The 5515-nt window shown below is 33.7% G+C and overlaps 1 non-coding gene across 1 annotated transcript; it reads right to left on the bottom strand.

Annotated features, from left to right (window-relative positions):
• Positions 1 to 4853: 4853 nt before the first annotated feature.
• LOC112716082 (small nucleolar RNA R71) lies at positions 4854 to 4959 on the bottom strand. The gene has a single exon (XR_003160155.1). It is a non-coding gene; the product is annotated as a small nucleolar RNA R71 (small nucleolar RNA).
• Positions 4960 to 5515: the final 556 nt, after the last annotated feature.

Genomic DNA, 5515 nt, shown 5'->3' with positions numbered 1-5515 from the left:
TCAGAAGGTGATTGATTAATAGTTGATGAAGCATTGTTAGTTAAAGGAGGAAAATTTGTATTAGAGTTAGGAAGTAGAGTTGAAGTAAGTGGAGCTGAACTTTAGGTACAAGGTAACTACGATGTAGGAGAATTTGAAACAGGAATCTGAGGTAACATCTCATGATCATAAAAAGAGGTTAGTGATGAATTAGAGACAACATTCTTATGAAAAAATGAGGGAAAAGAAAAAATATTTTCATAAAAAATAACATTACGCGCAATAACAACTGTACCATCTTGTTTTAAACATTTAAACCCTTTTGAGAAAGGAGCATAACCAAGAAAAATGCATTGTTCAGACCTATAGTCTAATTTATGTCTATTAAAGGGTCTTAAGTTTGGATAACAAGCACACCTAAAAACCTTCAAAATAGAATAATCAGGGGGCTTGAAATGAAGAACCTTAAAGAGTTATTTCATATTAAGTATCCTAATGGGCAATCGATTGATAAGAAAAATAGCAGTCAAGAAGGAATCCTCCCAATATTCCATTGACAAATTTGCAGCAGCAAGAAGGGTAAGTCCCATTTCACAAATATGTCTATGCTTCTAATGAGCGGATAATTTATACGCTTTTTGGCATTATTTTTAGGTAGTTTTTAGTATGTTTTAGTTACTTTTTATTATATTTTTGTTAGTTTTTTTTGCAAAAATCACATTTCTGGACTTTACTATGAGTTTGTGTATTTTTCTGTAATTTCAAGAATTTTCTAGCTGAAGTTGAAGGACCTAAGCAAAAATCTGATTCAGAGGCTGAGAAAGGACTGCAGATGCTGTTGGATTCTGACCTCCCTGTACTCAAATGCGTTTTTCTAGAGCTACAAAAGTCCAATCAGCGCGTTATTAATTGGGCTGGAAAGCTAACATCTTGGGGTTTCCAGCAATATATAATAGTCTATACTTTGCCTGAGATTTGATGGCCCAAATTGGCGTTCAAACACCAGCCAGAGACCCTTTTCTGGTGTAAAACGCCGGAACTGGTACCAGAACTGGAGTTAAACGCCCAAAATGGTATCCAAGCTGACATTTAACTCTAGAAAAGGCCTATGAACGTGTAAAGCTCAATGCTCAGCCCAAGCACACACTAAGTGGACCCCGGAAGTGGATTTCTACACTATCTGCACTTAGTTACTTATTTTCTATAATCCTTAGTAACTAGTTTAGTATAAATAGCACTTTTTACTATTGTATTCGGCAGTTTTTGAAAGCTTATGCCATTTTTCACATTTGGGAGGCTGGCCATTCGGCCATGCCTAGACCTTTTTCTCTTATGTATTTTCCAATGGTGGAGTTTCTACACCTCATAGATTAAGGTACGGAGCTCTGCTATTCTTCGTGAATTAATGCAAGTACTATTATTTTTCTTTCAATTCACACTTACTTTTTCTCCAATATATACTCTCATACTTAATTCAATTAAGTCAGAATGAAGGAGTGATCCGTGACAATCACCCACTATCTTCGTTACTCGCTTAGCCAAGATCCACATGCCTGACAACCACAAGCGGTCTACATGATGTTTAACGTAGTCATTAGACAATAGCTGGAGTATAGTCTCTTGGGTCTCTGATCCACGGATCTGACTTGTCTCTCCTGACAACAGAGCATTCGAATCCGTGAGATTAGAACCTTCGTGGTAGAGGCTAGAACCAATTTGCAGCATTCCCGAGATCCGGAAAGCCTAAACCTTGTCTGTGATATTCCGAGTAGGATTTGGGACGGGATGATTATGACGAGCTTCAAACTCACGAATGTTGGGCACAGTGACAGTGTGCAAAAGGATAAAGAGATCTTATTCCGACACAAGTGAGAACCGACAGATGATTAGCCGTGCAGTAGCTGTGCCTGGTATTTTTCATTCGAGACGAGAAACCTGACAGTTGATTAGCTGTATAGAAACCGTAGCTGGACCATTTTCATTGAGAGGTCGGATGGTAGCCATTGACAATGGTGATCTACCAACACACAACTTACCATGGAAGGGAGCACGCATGATTGGATGAAGACAATAGGAAAGTAGAGGTTCAGAAGCAACAAAGCATCTCCAAACGCTTATCTGAAATTCTCACCAATGAATTACATAAGTATCTTTATTGTAATTTACGTTTTATTTATCTTTCAATTATCAAAACTCATAACCAATTGAATCCGCCTGACTAAGATTTACATGATGACCATAGCTTGCTTCAAGCTGGTAATCTCTGTGGGATCGACCCTTACTCGCGTAAGGTTATTACTTGGACGACCTAGTGCACTTGCTGGTTAGTTGTATCGGAGTTGTGAAAAGTGTGATTTACAATTTTGTGCACCAAGTTTTTGGCGCCGTTGCCGGGGATCGTTCGAGTTTGGACAACTGACGGTTCATCTTGTTACTTAGATTAGGTAATTTTCTTCTTGTTTCAACCTTTATTTTATTTTATTTTCAAAAATCTTTCAAAAAATATTAGTTTTTGAAAAATTCATAAAAAAGTTTTTAAGAATGAATTCCACCTTAGAGCTTCATGATGATATGTTGAAGCCTGGTTGGCTATTAAGTTATGTCTAATCTTTTGGACTGAGGTTTCCACTTATCATTGTAGGAGCCTTTGGATTCTTATTTTTTAGATTGTTATATGTAATGTTATGCTAAAGCTTGGCTGGCCATTTGGCCATGTCTAATCTTTTGGACCGAAGACTTAGACTAACATTACAGGAACTTTGGAATTCTTATTAAAAATTTTTGAATTTATTATTTCTCTTTTTGCAAAATTAATTTTCGAAAAATATACAAAAAAATTTTTAAAAAATATAAAAAAACAAAAAAATTTGTGTTTCTTATTTGAGTAGTGTCAAATTTTAAGTTTGGTGTCAACTGCATGTTTTTAATTTTTCTTAGATTTTCGAAAATTCATGCATTGTGTTCTTCTTTGATCTTCAAGTTGTTCTTGATGATTTTCCTTGTTTGATCTTTAATTTTTCTTGTTTTGTGTCTTTTCTTATTTTTCTTGTGCATTTTCAAATTGTTAGTGTCTCTAGTACAAAAGTTCTTAAGTTTGGTGTCTTGCATGCCTTTCTTTTCTTAAAAATTTTCAAAAATATGTTCTTGATGTTCATCATGATCCTCAAAGTGTTCTTGGTGTTCATCTTGATATTCAAAGTGTTCTTGCATGCATTATTTGTTTTGATCTTAAATTTTTATGTTTTGTTTCATTTTGTTGTTTTTCTCTCTCCTCATTAAAAATTCAAAAGTAAAAAATATATATATATATATATTTTTTTTCCTTATTCTTCTCATAATTTTCGAAATTTTGAGTTGACTTGGTCAAAAAATTTTAAAATTTAGTTGTTTCTTGTTAGTCAAGTCAAAATTTCAACTTGAAAACTTTATCTTTTCAAATCTTTTTCAAAATCAATTATTTTTCATTTTTTTATGATTTTCGAATTTCATTCTCAAAATTTTTCAAAATCTTTTTCATTTTTCTTTTAATGTTTTCGAAAATTTTAAAACTAATTTTTCAAAAAAAAAATCTTTTTCTTAATTTCATTTCATATTTTCGAAAACTTTACTAACAATTAATGTTTTGATTCAAAAATTAAAGTTTGTTACTATTTTGTTAAGAAATGTTCAATCTTTAAGTTCTAGAATCATATCTTTTAGTTTCTTGTTAGTCAAGTCATCAACTTTAATTTTAAAAATCAAATCTTTTTAATTTATTTTTCAATTCTTTTTCAAAATAAATTTCAATCATATCTTTTTAAAATTTTAATTTCAAAATCTTTTTCTAACTTCTTATCTTTTCAAAATTATTTTCAAATCTTTTTCAACTAACTACTTGACTTGTTTGTTTTAATTTTAAAGGAGCTTACTATTTCTCATCTTTTTCAAAACCACCTAACTATTTCTTTCACTTCTAATTTTCGAAAATCACCCACCACTTTTTCAAAATTCTCTTTAAGTAACTAATTGTTTTAAATTCTAATTTTATTTTATTTCTTTTTCAAATTTTTGAAACTAACTTAATTAATTAAATAAAAATAAAAATATTTTTCTTTTCTCTCTTCTTAAAATTCGAATACTCTCTCTCTCTCATCTCTTTTTATTTATTTTGTTTAATCACTAACACTTCTCTTCTACTCATAATTCGAACCCCTCTCTCTTCTCTCTGTTTGAATTACTCATCTCCTCTCTCTTTTCATCCTTCTATTCTTCTGTTCTTATACTCACATAAAGGAATCTCTATACTGTGACATAGAGGATTTCACTACTCCATTTGTTCTCTTCTTTTTCATATGAGTAGGAACAAGGATAAGGACACTCTTATTGAAGCTGATCCTGAACCTGAAAGGACTCTGAAGAGGAAGCTAAGAGAAGCTAAAGCACAATACTCCGGAGAGGACCTTACAGAAAATTTCGAAAAAGAAGCAGACATGGCAGCCGAACCCAACAACAATGGTGGAGATGTAAGGAAGATGCTTGGTGACTTTATTGCACCAACTTCCAAATTCTATGGAAGAAGCATCTCAATTCCCGCAATTGGAGCAAACAACTCTGAGGTTAAGCCTCAATTAGTTTCTCTAATGCAATAGAATTTCAAGTTTCATGGACTTCCATTGGAAGATCCTCGTCAGTTCTTAGATGAATTCTTGCAAATCTGTGACACTGTTAAGACCAATGGGGTTGATCTCAAGGTCTACAGACTTATGCTTTTTCCCTTTGCTGTAAAAAATAGAGCTAGGATATGGTTGGACTCACAACCTAGGAAAAGCCTGAACTCTTGGAAAAAGTTGGTCAATACTTTCTTGGCCAAATTCTTTCCTCCTCAAAAGATGAGCAAGCTTAGAATGGAAGTCCTCCTTCAGACAGAAGGAAGGTGAATCCCTCTATGAAGCTTGGGAAAGATACAAGCAATTGATCAGAAGGTGTCCTTCTAACATGCTTTCAGAATGGAGCATCTTATGTATATTCTATGATGGTCTGTCTGAATTGTCCAAGATGTCATTGGACCACTCTGCTGGTGGATCTCTTCATCTGAAGAAAACTCCTACAGAAGCCCAGGAACTCATTGAGATGGTTGCAAATAACCAGTTCATGTACACTTCTGAAAGAAATCCTATGAACAATGGGATGAGTCAGAAGAAAGGAGTTCTTGAGATTGATACTCTGAATGTCATATTGGCTTAGAATAAAATATTGACTCAGCAAGACAATATGATTTCTCAAAATCTAACTGGATTGCAAGCTGCATCCAGCAGTACTAAAGAAGCCTCCTCTGAGGGAGAAGCTTATAACCCTGAGAATCCTGCAATGGAAGAGGTAATTACATGGGAGAATCCTATGGAAATACCTATGATCATTCATGGAGAAATCATCCAAATTTCTCATGGAAGGATCAATAGAAGCCTCAACAAGGCTTCAATAATAATAATAATGGTGGGAGAAATAGGTATGGCAATAACAAGCCTTTTTCATCATCTTCCCAGGAACAGACAGAGAA

The sequence above is a fragment of the Arachis hypogaea genome, chromosome 1 (assembly GCF_003086295.3).
Source record: "Arachis hypogaea cultivar Tifrunner chromosome 1, arahy.Tifrunner.gnm2.J5K5, whole genome shotgun sequence".
In the NCBI taxonomy this organism is placed as follows: Eukaryota; Viridiplantae; Streptophyta; class Magnoliopsida; order Fabales; family Fabaceae; genus Arachis; species Arachis hypogaea.
Note: the sequence above shows the minus strand (reverse complement) of the source record. Positions and strands in the feature narration are given on the sequence as shown.